General features: G+C 34.6%; 1 protein-coding gene across 2 annotated transcripts in view; it reads left to right on the top strand.

Annotated features, from left to right (window-relative positions):
• Positions 1 to 1748: 1748 nt before the first annotated feature.
• Positions 1749 to 16362, top strand: part of ngfa (nerve growth factor a (beta polypeptide)) — a 39029-nt gene continuing 24415 nt past the window's right edge. For both annotated transcript variants that reach the window (XM_053482938.1, XM_053482937.1), the window contains exon 1: positions 1749 to 1966. The gene's annotated coding sequence lies outside the window, so the exon portion shown is untranslated. The remainder of the gene's footprint in view (positions 1967 to 16362) is intronic.

The following is a 16362-nucleotide window of genomic DNA, read 5'->3' on the forward strand; positions in this document are numbered from 1 at the left end:
TAAAAAAAAAAAAATGAAAAAAATTTTGACAACAAAATGAGATGAATCCAATTTTCAGTCAGTCACACAATTTGGCGAAAATGCGTCAACATATTTTGGTTAAAAATTCCTATACAGTACATTTTTCTGTTTAGAATCTTTAAACTATCACTAGCATTGATTTTCTACAGTCGACAATAGATATGAAAATCATGAGCTGTGAGCAGGATGCTATCGTGTTTGGTACACTTGGTTATTTCCACCTTTTTACGGAACTCTACTGTATCATAACCTTATGGAAATGGATGCACTTGGACGACACATGAACAGACCTTGTACAGTACTATGATAAGGCTCTGTTCATCACCTGCTGAAGTGATGGACTTTATTCTACTGCAATCTCAGGGAGTTTTTCCCTTTCCACCATCGTCCTAAGCTTGCTCTGACAATCTGATGATTCATTTTGATTCTTTGCACATTTCTCACATTTCATACACATTTGCATACTTTTCTTTTAAATCTGTAAAGCTCCTTTGCGACAATGCCCATTTTTAAAAACGTTATACAGTACAAAAAAAACTGAATTGAATTGAATTATAGATTGTAAGCTTAGTTTTGTATTGTTTTTAATGTTTCTCATGAACTTTAACAAACACTCTAAGTGATGTGAGCAGCAAAACCCAATTCGTCTTTCCATATTCCAAGTTGGTGTAATGATTTAATAAAAAAAAACAAAAAAGAAAAAAAAATCTTTTTAATAAAACCAACAATGTAATATTACATCACACATTCGCATGGCCACAAAAACAGCTGCAGGCTGATTTATTTATTTGGAGAAAACTGTGGCAGGTAGAGTTATAGCATTTTGCAAAAACATCCAAAATTCATACTGACAGAACCCCACTGCAATTTACTCCAGAAAATTTCCGGAATGTCATAAAGTGGAAGACAGACAGTCAGAAACCATCAAACAAAGCTGAGCTGTTTGCTTTTTTGCAAAAAATAGTGGGTTAAAGTTACCCAACAGCAATGTGGAGAGAATGACAAAATGCATGAAAGCTGTAATTGCAATCCAGTATAATTTGTATATGAGCACGGAAAAAAATCATCTTTTTCATAAGGTGATTTTATTTTTATTCAATATTTTATTTAAACATTCATGAGAGGGGTCTCCAGTGTCAGAGCTTTATAATAATCAGAGGTTTAGCGAAACTTTCCAGACACCTTTAGAACATAGAAGTTTGACAAGAAATGACAAGTTTACTTTTATTTCTGCCTTAGTCACTTTGAGAGCGAAACTGAAAGACAGGTTTGTATGGAATGAACTGTTTGTAGCTGCAATAACATTAGTGATAACAGAAACGAACTTGTTCTGCGAGATCGATAAAACATATCTAATATATAAAAACTGTCAAATTGCTCTGGTCTAAAGAAAAAATAAAACACTTTAATACATGCTGTTAGTCACATAACAATCGCCCGCGTCATTAAAACAAATGATTTGTGGTTAGGGGAAAAAAATGAGCACAAATCCATCTTTCTCTCTGTTGACTTTCTTGGTATTTCCTACACTTTAAGGGAAGGGTAAACTTGAAAGTGGATATCTGTGAAATGAAACTGTCGGAGTTCAATCAATGTAAAATGATGAGTTAAAGAGGGGTGGAGCAGCTGAAATAGAGGGAGGGAAGCAGGGAGGAGGAGGAGGAGGAGGAGGAGGAGAAGTGAAGGCATTAGGACATGCTGGCTCACTCTGTACAAGTTCAGAGAGGAGAAATGTACGAGCACAACTTTCAGAGCCATCAATTTTCCTAAAGAGACAGCGAGTTGAGCTTTCACACACGCAAAGACAACAAGAGGATTCTGAGTTTGGGATAAAACTAATACAATAAAAATTAAACAAGCTGGACTATTATCAAGTTTGGGAATTGTTTTATTTTTGTGCACAGTTGCAAGAAACGTCAAAGAGACGAGATCTGAGAGATCTGAGGTAAGAGCCGACAGCTGATCTGTTCCTCGCTGCGTTCTGTGTGTGTGTGTGTGTGTGTGTGTGTGTATGCACAATGTTTTACGCTGCTTTTCCTACCTGTCCATGGAAATCAAGACGTCTGTTATTATGTGTATGAAGCAGAAATACCTGAAATGCCAGAACATAAATAATCTAATAATGTTGCTAAAATATGACTTGCTTTATATAACTAATAGTAATGTAATGTAAGTAATGAGGTCTAAACTTCCACTAAAGTGTGCGACTATAAGAGGTATTAAGGAGGAATGTAAACTTGTGCTGCTTGTTCACCTAACTGGGATAGAAGTCCACAACTCCAGCAAGGATAAACTGTGGTCTGGTACAAATTCCCTCCACTTCTTACAGTAGGTACGTGTGTGTGTCTGTGTATGTGAAGGGGAAATTGAGTTGCTGTTGGGGGGTTTGATAGTCTGAAAGGTAAAATGGGACATTTTCGAAAAAAAAAACAGAAAAAAAAACTTTTTTTTGTTGCTTTCCCCCCCAAGAAAGAGACCCCTGAAACATCACCCATCAAATCCCCAACCAGGCCCCCACACACACACTCTGTCTGTCTTTCTCTCTTTTTCCATCTATATGAGCTGATCATGTTACACAACCAGAGGTGCTCGCTATCGATGCAGACATGGAACACGTTACACGCTCTTACCGTTTTCAGTTGGGCGGAGTCAAGGGTTAGCATGTCACCTCGGCGACTTGGGATGAGCAACCGGGGGGGATGAGTACAGCGTGTGATCAGAGAGTCGGGTTTAGGCCAAGAAATGATTTCAATTTGGTAACTGTTCATATATACTGTATATACGTGTATATATATATAGAGAGAGAGACTCAGTCAAAAAAAATTATACACACTTCAGGAAAGGAAAAACTTGTAAAAATATTTCAATACTAAATTATTAAATTAAATACATTACAGATTAATATACAGTATATGACAATGTTATGATAATACTATGATAATTTTATTGGTATCATATTGATATAATATACATCATATTATTTGTCTTTTCTTGAAATGTGAAATATGTGATAAAAATATTTACCTTCTATGTATTAAAACTATAAATAATTAAAAATAGAATTTAGGAAATGGTACAAACAATTCAGATAGAACTTGTAGACTACAATCCACCTGGCATTATTATTGATAATAATTTCAATAATAATAAAAAAGAAGCTGTTTAACAGCAGTGCATTAAGCTTAAAAAAATGTTCCATTGCTTTTTTTTTTTTGGGACTAAGACACAGAGTAAGTCTGTTATGCAAATGAAATTAAAGTTACAAAGAATTAGCAATTAATAGGTTTACGAACAATACAAGCTAACTTTAATATCTTCAGCTGTCTTTGATCTTAATTTTTGTTGTAAAACAACAAAAACAACAAAATAACACTATTATAAAATAACATTATTATTATTATAAGTAAAAGGTATAAGTGTAACTTCCGCTGTACTGTATGGTATAATTGTGGGACGATTAGATTCCATACATCAACCAGCACCAAGAACTGTTTGTTATTCCGAATCCAAGACTATATTTCCACGTCTTACGCCTAAGACTCAGGCTGCTCTCTTAAGCATGTGAAATGTAATCCGTTTACACAAGACACTGATGAACCACAGCCAAGCGTCTGTAAAGGATAAAGAAAGATATTTCGATCAGATCTCTGCCTACCAACAAATAAACCTGTATTTGTTTATATCATTTACTTCACATATGCTTTTCTTTCATTTTCTAAAAAACAAGACCTGCTTTTTTCCCATTTTATTTCAAATACAATTTGTCAAATCATATTTATGTAGGCTTATGCCTGAGAAACCAAACAGATGTTTTATGGAAGTAAAATGTAATAAATTAGCATAATACAAGATGTCTGTTGGACAGGAGCGTCCCTAAACACTGTAGTATATCAGCCTGGATTTGGCACTGAAACTGCCAGAGGAAATAAAACACCAGGGAAATCCCTAATGTCTTTAATGAGAATGGATCTACTTTTATAATAATGCAATGCAATTTGTTGGTATAACTTAATTATGTTATTAATTCAGATCTTATTAATGTTCAGCAAAAAAAAAAAAAAACACATTCAAACATAAAAAATATATTATTTATAATTTAATAAACATATAGAATATCAATTTGATTTATTTATTTTTAATTCAGTAAATATCTTTTTTTTTATAGTTCTTTAAAACTGTCAATAACAGGATCAACAGTGTCAATTTCCTTTAATAAAAGCATTAAAAAAAATCAATATTTTACATTTTGATATGATGCTGAAGCCAATGAACATAAAATAATTAGCAATTTGTACTCACTTATAATAATAATAATAATAATAATAATAATAATAATAATAATGTTAAACCTCAGTCGTCAGTGCAAATTCTATTTTCTATGAGGTGTATCTCAGCATCTGGATCTGATCATTTATTTTGAGACCACCAAGTGCTGCATTCATTCAATTCAAAGACAACTTGTCAAATTATATTTCTGTTTAAAGGATTTAAACCTGAGAGCCTGAGCTTAGCTCTCTTCAGTATTTAAACAGTAATAAATAATCATAAGCTGTTCTTCAGGAAGGAAAAAAATTCTGAGAAAAAAAAGAATTCCTGCTCAACTAAAAGCTAACATCTGTAAAGAATAACAGGCTTCCCGGGAAGTGAGCGGAAGTTTATAGAGGGGGGAGAAATCCCATTTCAATCCAATAAAGCCTGACAATGTCGTCTATCCTCGTTTCTTGCACGTGAGTACGTTTAACTGTCCTGTGGCTTCTCTATTAGCCATCCTACAGTAAAACCACATATCTCCTCAGTTCATTAGACTTTACAGTTCATAATCCATGACAAATGTTTGACATATTCTCAGTAACCGAGTCTTCTATACTAATCTACCATCATGTCTGAGGAAAAAGTCTTATTTCAACCATCCCTTCACTACTACAGTATATTGTCTATACTCAATAATTAACAGCTCCCGTCCGTAACCGTCTTCTGTTTATGTTGCCTAGTAACAGTGTTCCCACAACTTTAACCACATAAATATGTTGTGTGCATGTCGAAAGCATTATTTCAACAATCCCATATGAACACTTTCTGCGCTACTTGTACATAATGCGCATGGTTGTTTAGTTTAGGAAATTAATGACTAAATGGGATTTCTGATTTAGATCTGGTAAACCAAGGATTTAAAAATATATAATAATAATTAAGCAATTCTTGATGTGCTATCTTGTGCAAAAATTATGTAGTGTGCACAATTAACTAAAAAAAAATAGATTTGAGAACTAGTTCATAAGCTGCAAAATAAGAGTGGAGCATGGAAGGCATATTGGTAAAATAAACCAGATTTTGCAGTGATTGTTTATAAAGTGAAAGTTATAACTAAGACTATGCAGTAATCAACCATTAACATTTAAACCACCCAGGATTTAGGTTCCACTTGTAGCTCTGGTCCCTAGCTAAAGTCATGGCTTCCTGGGATCTCCGGGTACGTTGAGATGTTTGACATTGCCAGGTTAGCCCTGGATCCTATAGATGATGTAGGTTGTGGGGTGGGGCCTTCAGGGATCAGGCTTGTTGGTCCAGCAATCGGATTGAAATCTGCAGGCTGGTTAAATTGCAACTTTGAATTCCTTGTCTCTTCGCTTGATCCATGGCAGGGTCTGATCCGTTGGGTGATCAGGTGCTTTTCTATCAAGGCCAGCCTTAACTTTTTTAATCAATTTGTTATACATGGCTCCTCCATGTACTGAACAGTATAAACTATATTTTCTTTAGTGCATGTTGTCCCCTGATTTTTATTCAGGTTTAAAACAAATGCATGTGTTTATGTGGTCATACTCTGTAGATGCTGGTTACAGTATAAACCCTGTCTCAGATGCATATACAGTACTCATATCATAGACAGAAATTTGCACAATATGAATGCCGCACATTGCTACAATTGCTGGAATGTTTTTCACAGAATATGCATGGTGAAGTATGATCTGTGAAAAATTTCGTGTTTTAAAAAATTGAGACATTCTATTAATTATCAATAATCAACATGTGCTTTGGATTAGCTAAGATTATGTTTTACTTTAAGGGTTACATTTATGTTAGACATACAGCTTAATTATTTATTTAAAAAAAAAACACCTTAAAGATTTAACATCATGAATATCTTTGCAAAATACTGTATATTTCTACATATATACATTTCTATATTTTCATAATGTGTAAATTTTACCACTATTAGAATATTGAAATAACATTATAAATAAATGTAAAACTCTCTCTCAAAAAAAAAAAAAAATAATAATAATAGTTATTATTTACTCCAATTTACTCCAGAAAACTTCTGGAACATCATCAAGTGGACGATGGATGGTCACAAACCAACAAGCAAAGCTGAGCATTTTGCTTTTTTTTGCAAAAATAGTTGGTATAAAGTTACCCAACAAAATGCATGAAAGCTGAAATTGAAAATCAGGGTTATTATTCCTCCAACTACTGATTTCTCAATGTTATTTAGCCAAAGCATTAACAAATTAATTAAGATCTGCAAATACTGCATGATCTTGAGTTATTTGAATGTGTTGTGAGGTTGTCGTTTTCTTTAACTATACACTCTAAATAACAAGAGTTATACCTTAAATTTCGGAGAAATATTCTCAGCAATTCATAAAAAAATGAAACAAAACTGTTTATCTTACCAATACATGCACCAGAAAGAAAAAAATACATAAGAAACTGATTATTTTGCAGTGGTCTCTTTTTTTTCCAGAGCTGTATGGATTTATTTTTTTTTTTACATTTTTAGCTCAGGATAGTTGGTTAAAAAGAAATAAAATTCAGTTTATCATATTTCCTACATTGTGCCTAAAAAAAAGGATGTATCACTCTACAGTATACTGAACAAACCCAAGCCCTATAAATACATATATAACCTATATATATAGGATTGTTTATCAGGTTTTTTTTCAAAATTAGTGTTCAAAATTAGTATACAAAACTTCTAATTTACCAAAATCCACAGATGAAATGATCAAACGTACAAACAGAAATCCTTTGGCAACACTGGGAATGTACGTATCTGTTCATGTCAGTCAAGCCTGTTGAATTGAATTGTGGGACAGAAAACGGTATACGCGGGTAACACTGATCTGAGGTATGGAAGCAGATGGACAGTGGCCCTCTCCTCCTATACAATGATGTGTGTTGTTATTATTTATGAGGCCTCTCGGGTTTCCCATTGAACCTGAGTTAAAGGTCTGTCTCTGTAGATATGTGCTCACACAGCGTAGCACGCCGCTGTGTAATGAGACGTAATGAGCCCTAATGAGAGCAGCTGGGATGCTAACAACACGCGCTCTCAGGGGAGATTACAGTCGACTTCATTCACCCAGCTTCCTAGTTCAAATTTAAACAGTCCGTCATTTCGTAATAATATTGTTTCTACTGTACGGATCAGTGATGTTGGAGCTACAGGGTTTGTTTGTTCAGCACTAATATTCACTGTAGGAACTTGCTCTATTCCACAGTAATGGTGCTAATTTAATTATTTTATGTAATACATATAATACAGAAAATGTGAAGCTACTTCTGAAGTTTACACAATATAGAAGTGACAATCTTTCTTTCCTGCATATTTCAAGTTGCTAAATTAAGCTGTTTGTGTTCCAGAAATGCCTATTTTTCAGCATTATACCGTCTCACTTTAAATAATAATAATTAAAGAATGCAAATTATTCATATTTCTTTGAGTATTGATACTAAGATTAGGCTTTTGGAAGCATATGACCCATAAAAAAATGAAAGCATTCTGGGCTGAATTAGGGATTTTTTTTTTATTTTTTTTTTTCAAAAAATCTGTAGTGTCTGTAACCATGCCAAATTCATGTTGCAATTTCCTAACAATTTAGAATGTTTAGACTAATACACTATTTTAGTTTTTTTATGTGAAATTTAAATTGGCCAAGTTTCATCTGAATGACAGTTAAGATCGTTGGAAAAATTTGAATTTAAAAAAGTTCCGGACACTATGGACATAAAAGGGCATGGAATTGTATTCAGCAAATGTGTGTCCTTTAATCTGATACAAAAAACAAAGCATGGTTTGGGACATAAGAAGCCTTAAGTCTTATGAAAAACGGTGCTATCCTATCCATATGATCTTATCCAATTCCCTTTTTCACCTAGGTGAGATACTTTTTAGCACCAGTACCATATTTCGGCCGTGTGTGTGCAAAATAACTATCATTTAATCTAAACGGTAAGTGTGGATGTGAATTAAAATCTACTCATGGCTGATTGAGATTAAGATACTCTAAATGAAAGTTATGTTAGTGTTCTAGTTCGGACACATGCTAATAGTACGCCAGGTTCACAAAGTCTCTTTAGTAATTTTATTCTTTCTGCCGTTCATGGTTTGTTAATGTTAACTCATGTAAGTAAACAATACTTGTTGTAAAGGAACAGTGTGTTTTTCAGTGGCTAATTTTCTGGAAGTTTCCGATAGTTTTATCAGTCAAAGAAAGTTAAACAAAACAAACTTCAAGTTAAAGTTGAATTAGTTATACAGTCAGGTTAGTCTGATCTTATGCTACTGTAATAATACACTCATAATAAATTGTCCCACTTAGGGCAACAATGAAATGTCTAAAAATGTACAGTAGCAGATAAGTAAAGACTGGTGTGTGTACAGAACAGTACGTGCGTCTTGGTTTAAGAACAGAACTGATCATTTATTGTAGCCAACCATTAAAAAAGGCTTAAAGCAGATCAAATATAAAGTGTTACCTCCTAATCCTTACAGCTAGAAGAGAAAAAAAAATAAAATTTAAATTAAAATTAACTTATGTTTGTCACGTACACAACCATACACACTGTATGATATGCAGCGAAATGCTTAAACGATTGTTCGTGACCTAAAAAAAGAAAGATAAGATCGAAAAACAAAATAAAAAGATTTCCCTGCAAAAATAGAAGAAAACAATCCACTAAAAAGAGGTTAAATTATATATATAGTTCTAAAAAAACATAACAGAAAAAGATGTAAATTTGCTTCGCTTGGCTTTCCAGTGAAACAAACATCAGCTATCAGATGTACATGCAAACTTCTCGGTTGCCTGTATGCTGAAAGTTCTTCATATGCTATAGTATAGATGTGCAATATTAAAAGGGTATAAAAAATATGCCGTGTAGGTAAAACATGCAGCAGTATTCAGTAGCTAATGTGCATCGTAATTTGTACTGTACAGTAACTGACTATAGTTGCACAATTCTACAGTGATGTGTGTGTACAGTATGTTTTGCGAAGATGTGTGTTTAGGATAAGATTCAGCATGCAACACTGAGATAAATCACAGAGACACTACTGGGCTGGGGACATTTTTTTTACAACATATTTAGTACTATATGCATCAGAGCTGAGAGAAAAAGAAGAGAAAGAGAGAGAGAGAGAGAAAAAGAAGAGAGAGAAAATCAGTTATCATCATATTGTGATTCTGATATTATAAAGTACCATTAAAACCACGTCTTTTGATGGTGTCGTCTCACCGACCTCACAAACAAGGAGCAGAAATAATCCGGTCCTGTCACAAGCTCTGAAAAATGTTGTTCTTTTTTCATGTTAGAAAAAAAATACAAACGGTTGTAATTCATGTCATCTGACCTACTGTAGTTGGGCACTTGGAACTTTTAATGCAGGAGATGTCTGAAACGTCTGTAGTCTGGTGATTAATGAGAAGGAAAAATCCAAAAATAAAAAAAATGTTTTTAAAAAGGAGTACTTAATGTTGTGCTTGAAAGTATGTTTTTGTACAAGGTGTGTTCAAGTCAAACCAGGACTTCAATTGTGCAGAATAACAACGCAGTTTAGAGAGTAAAACCCCTGCTACACTGATGCACTTATTCTACTTTCCAAAGTGCTTGGATACCATCAAGTTTTTTCAGTTTACCGGAGCCATAATCGTATATATATCTATGTCAAAACGCTCATTTAACTCACTGCAGATTAGTAATCTTTTGTGCTGGTTGAAGGCAGAGAGCTCTTTCATCTTCCTGACATGCAGGAGTTTGTGAATGATTGTGTGGACAGTTTCCACAAACAGATGCGTCTCTTACGCAAGTTGCTGACAAGTTCATTCATTCATAGTCTATACCGCTTTATCCTGTGTACCCGGACGTGGAGGACCCATCCTAGGAGGGCACAAGGCAGTGTACACCCTGGACAAGGTGCCAATCAACAACATAGCGCACACACACACAGTTTGGGCAATTTGGGAACGCCAATTACTCTAATCTGCATGTCTTTGGACTGTGGGGGAAACCAGAGTACCCGGAGGAAACCCACCAAGTACCGGGAGAACATGCAAACTTGGACTCCCAGGCGAGAATCGAACCCTCAACCCTGGAGCTGCAGGGCCACCGTGTTAATTAACTACTACGCCCCTAATAATGAGTTATTCTTTGATTTTTAATGATTTTCATATCTGAAAAAAATGAACTCGATTAAATACATAAAAAAAAGGCTCAAAAAATGTTTAAATACCCGCTGCATTTTCTCTATAGATAGATGAAAAACATTCTCAACTACAGGAGCAGGTATAAAAGAATAATAAGCTATATGTGAATGTGATTTTTATACAACACAGTGCAATGAACTCTCGTTTTGCATGGGCGTTTGTGAATGAATGTTGTCACATATTTAGAAATCCTCAGTTGCATTTGGACACTGAAGAATCTCATCAGATTTAATTCATCTTCACTGAGGCGATAAACTGTACATCACGCGCAGTTGACCTTATTTAGAGGCACAACTACAGTACAAGTAAGAAGATAAATAACTTTCAGGTTTCGCTTCTATAACATTTAAAGAATACTACATGACAGGGCATGCTGTTTTGGGAATTGAATCAACAACTGGGTGATGGGAAGCAACAAGTTTTTGGGATTTAAATTATTGTCAAGTTATTGTCACCACCTCAATGTTTCAAATAAGAGTAATTCATACGGAATGTTTCATTCCATCAATTTTGCATTTACAGCTTGGTTAAATGTTGCAGAGGTAGCATGGTGGCTAAATGGTTATCACTGTTGCCTTGCACCTCCAGGGTCTGGGTTCAATCCCTGCCTCAGAGTCTGTGTACATGGAGTTTGCATGTTCTCCCCCCCTGCTTGTTGGGTTTCCTCTGCGTACTCCTGTTTCCTCCAACAGTCCAAAGACAAGCAGGTGACTTCAATTGGGGTTCATTAATTGCTCATAGTGTGAATGTGTTTATATGCGTGTGCCCTGCAATAAATTGCCTAATTTGGCCATAAGTCTACTGGGATAGGCTCCAGGCCCCCTGCGACCCTGTATATGGGATAAAGTGGTATAGACGATGACTAAGTGCGTAAATGCAATGTTGTTGTTGTTGTTGTTGTTTATGCCTCGGAAAATACAAAAATTGAAAAAGAAAAAAACAGAAATATTTTTCAGTAATCATTGTGTATTTTAAAAATTATGTTCTGTTTGAGTGTAAGTTATGAAGTATGAGCTCAGAGTAGAATATAATAAATAGGAAAATGGAGAGTGGTGGGAGAAGTTCGCATGAAATACTGTATTATACTGTAATCAGATCCGGTGTGATATGGATTCAAAAGGAAAAGGAAGACAAAGCTTCAGATTTTCCCACTTACAGTTTTTGATACTTGTTGCCTTGTCATTTACGAACGTACTGTAAAACTGTGTTTACAATACCTTTAATGTTATCTAGCAATATATCGCTGGATAAATAGCTGTGGTTATGGAAAACATCTGAATCTTCAATGGAGTGAAAGCTGTAGTGCAATCACCCTGCTGTCACTGATAATAAACTAAAACCAGATTTTGCTAAAACAAAAAACTACTCATGTTTGATTATACGTGGTTGTTTTTTTGGTGTAAATGACTGATAGGACTCCAAAAACAATGTCTATTCTAACAACAACAATGACATCATCACTAATTGATTGGAAAACCTGCCATATGGGACACATTTCCAACCCAGCATGGCATGCATTCTGTATTAAGCAAGTGAGTCATACTTGGACTTTAATTTCATTGTTGTTAATAGTTTTAAAAAATAGCGTTTAAATCTAAAGCTGACAAACTAATTGACTTAATTTTACAAAACATAACTGTCTCGGAAATTGTTGCTGCATTTACTGTAAGTCCTCTATCATTAAAAAGAGACGCAATTGCGTTTAACAAGAAGAATTATGAAGAAAAACAACTGTGTGAGTTCAACGAACTGGAGATAAGGAGCTGACATTATGATCTATTATATGTATTTGATATTTTATTAATTATAAGTAATAGTAGTGCTCAATATTTCTCTGATATTTGTTAAACAGATATAAAAAATCTGTTCAAATGGACAAAATTTCAAATATTTCAAAAGTTCTTCAAAAACTATATACGTTTCATAAAGTCTGTGAAATATGAACTAACATATTTTTAACTAATTATAAAGTTAACTGCCTGACATGATTTGATTTCCTCCAGTATGTTAAAGTATTCCCTTTTGAACCAGCAAGTTGGAGAACAAGTTTGTACAAAACCAATATATTACATTTTCATTGGCTTAACAGAGGCTTAGAAAAAGTGCAAAATTAAATTAAACAAAATTTTTAAATAGTGTGTTTTTTTTTTCTTTTACCTCTGTATGTTTTTTCCCATTGTGATTCTGTCATGTTTTTTTTTTTTAGACCTTGAGTAAAAACTTCCAGCCTCCTATTTGTTGAATTTAAAAATGGTACTTGATGTTGAGGGTTGGTCATTCACTGGAGCTTCGTTGTGCGTAATCAGTGGTATTCAGTACAGGATGGTTAATAAGGTGGCACGGTGGTGTAGTGGTTAGCACTGTCACCTTGTACCTCCATGGCCTGGGTTCAATTCCCGCATGGAGTTTGCATGTTCTCCCTGTGCTTGGTGAGTTTCCTCCCACAGTCCAAACGTATGCAGATTATGTTAGTTGGCATTCCAAAAATGTGTAAAGGTTTTACCCTGGCCGTTAAAATGGGAGTAAATTCAATGGTCACCATTGGCCTTCTCAGTTCTTAGCAGGACTACACGGGTTCCTAGATGGATAAATGGATTCATGGATGGATGAATAGACACGTGATAAAGACACAAACCTTATTTTGGAGATAATTTTTTCAAAAGGGTCCATTCATAACTCTATCCACTGTAAACTGTTTCAGATTGATGCTGACGTTATCCCTGACTACAGTATGATAACCTCTGATAATACTCTTTACACCAGCAGACTCTTTACATCAGCTGCGCCACTTAAACTTTTCCGCAGTGAAAGAGCAAACCGAGGATAACGCTTCTCCTCTAATCCATCTCACTTTATTGCTTTTCTTCTTTGTTTACTTATTTATTACTTTTTATCCCTCCATCAGTGTTTTGTACAGGAACTAACTGCATGTATTGATTAATAAATGGACTTCAAATGGTATCAGGTCTACAGTAAAGCGGCACTGGCTTATTGGAGTTTTATATCCTGACTTTTATACTCGAGTACAATTAAAAAAAAATCCAGGTTGATTGAAACATGAGCTTCAGGATTGGTTGACTTGTTTGTCTGCTTTTACTGTTAAAGGCTACTTAAATTGTTCCAAGGGTTTTGTGCGTGTGTGTGTGTGTGTGTGTGTGTGTGTGTGTGTGTGTGTGTGTGAGTGAGTGCACGCACACGGTGCTGTTTATTAGCCTGGCCTTCAATCAAGGATGTATTCCTGCCTTATGTCCAGTTTTTTATGGGATTGGCTCTAGATCTACCCTGACCGTGACCTGCATAAAGCATGTACTCTAGGAGCCTTACCCAAAATTTTATCCCAAGCCATTATGATCTTGAGATGTTATAAAATCCAAAGTATATTTAGATTTCTAACCTATTGGAGGGTTTCATCTAATCGATAAGTGTCTACATTTTTTCCTTTGTTCCATTTTCATGTTTTCTCTTTTTTTTCTTTTTTTATAAGATAATAAATGATAAACCTATAGACTACCTGATACTTGACCTTCAAGTAAAGAAAGTCCTGTTGTGCTTGGATCAGCTTATGCTATAAAAACATTAGGAATAAATAAAAACCTGCAGAATAATGACATAGAAGGGTTTTATCTTATAATTGAGTAACTATACATTTTCTTGTGCTCCATAAAAATAAAAGTATTACTATATCATGTTGTTTTATTATTTTTTATTATCCTTATACTTGAAATGGGTGCATTTTTGTAGCAGAGACCCTTGCACACCAAATTGTTTATATGCGTCTCCATTAGTTAATGATGGTTTGCGAAGGCCTTAATCCATTTAAGATCCTCTTAAACTCCCTGACTCATGTGTGTGTGTCAATGTTGTTATAGGAGCATCTTATTTATTTAAGAAGTGATTACCAAAAGGCCCCGAGGCATGTGGAACACTAAAACCCTTTATAGCAGTTTGCAATCTTGTTTACTTAAAGTGGGTGTATGTATTATTGAACACGTGCTAAGAGGTGTTAAAATACTCCGTAGTGTGTGTTAGGATTATACACCGAACAACAGTTTATATCTGTACTCAAGTCTCGCCCAAACTTTTTTCGTTAGGGGTTATGCTCATTTTATTGCCATAACCACTGATTATTATGATGATTGAAAGTTAATGGTTCGGACAGCTGTGTTACAGCTGCACAAACAGTGATAGAAGTGTACATACACTCATTTTTGAAGTCTGGACTAAAGTTTGTGTGTGCACGCATGTGTGGCATTGTTTGTGCAGCTGGAGTGCACCTGTAAAGTAAAAAAAAAAAAAAAAAAAGACGTTAGTCATCATAGGAATCATCATTTCCGTTTAGTTTTATAGCATCATCCTTCCAAATGGGTTATAGAGACTTTCCATTTATTAGCTGTCTCTTTGCTTTTGCATGACAACTACTTAACTAAACTGGAGGATGTCTAACACATGTTACGACTGACGCATTATATTATTATCATTTTCTATTTAATTCTGACTTTTTATGGCATTTTTGCTTTCTTAAAAATAGGAATAAGAAAAACTTGTAGAGTAAATATAGTGTTTGGAATAACAAATGCTTGTGGGGTCACAAAAGTGTGTGTTTCTTTTTGTTTAATAAGACCATTCCTATAGAATCTCTTTTTCTTTTTTTGTGCAAAAAAGAAATAGCTCCATTATTTAATTATGTTTGAACAGTGTGCAAACAGGAGAAGGTCATTTTTAAAGTAGCAGATGTGATGCTGAAAGATGGTAAACTCGTTGATGTCAGACGAGGTGGCGTTTCGCCGAACAGTGATGAGATACTGTAATGAGAACATCGTTGAATGTCAAGGTTGATCTGGAAAAAGCGTCAGCATAAGGCTCAAGGCCCTTTCCTCCCACATAACTTCTGCTCTTACAGTATGTGCAATTCAATCTGATTAGATAATTGCAAACATGATCATGTTAAATCTGCTGATAAGCATGAAACGGTGGGATTAGAACATTGAAGAACTTTAGACATTTTAACCAAGAAACTAGTCGAGTAATTTACATCTCAAAACTTCAGCTCTGGAAATTTAAATAAGAAACTGTTTGGACAAGAACTATCATTACAGCCAAGGAACTTAACTTCAGCTAAAAAAAAATACAGCTAAGAAAATTCAGCTTAGGAACTTAACAACCTTAAGCCAGGAACTTTAGTTGAGGAGCTTTAACCTCAGAACTTTAACCAAGGGGTTTAAAAATAGGAGCTAAAACTGAGAAATTCCAAAAAAAACATGGAACTTTAGCCCAGGAGCTTCAAATCAGGAATTGTAACTGAGGAATTTTAGTCCAATAATTTTAACACCAAAACATTAAAGCAGGAAATGTACATGGAAATTTTGAATCAAGGAAGTCCCATAAATTTAGTCAAGAGCCTTTAATTTTGGAGATTTTGCCAAAATATTTCCAACATTGTTCTTCATCCTAGAAAAAGTAGGTCACAAAATATCAATGATGAATCTTAGCCAAGGACCTTAGGCTTAAGAAACCTAAGCCGGGAACTTGTGTTGAGGACTTTTAACTCAGTAATTTACACTGCAGAATTTTAGCCAAGGTGCATTAGATCAGGAGATGCAACTGACATATTTCTTTCGTCAAACCTTTATTTCAGGAATTTCAGATCAGAAATTTCAGGTGAGAATTTTCAACAAGGAACTTAAGCCCAAAGACTTTAGTTCAGGTACGTTCTGTCAGAAATTAAGAAGGACCTAAACCCGAGACCTTTAACTGGGGAGCTTTTGTCCAGTAATTTACAACATAGAACTTTATTCTAGAAACTGTAGGTCACAAATTATAGATGAACAAACATAACCCCTTAAGCTTAAGC

The sequence above is a fragment of the Clarias gariepinus genome, chromosome 22, assembly GCF_024256425.1.
Source record: "Clarias gariepinus isolate MV-2021 ecotype Netherlands chromosome 22, CGAR_prim_01v2, whole genome shotgun sequence".
Taxonomy (NCBI): domain Eukaryota; kingdom Metazoa; phylum Chordata; class Actinopteri; order Siluriformes; family Clariidae; genus Clarias; species Clarias gariepinus.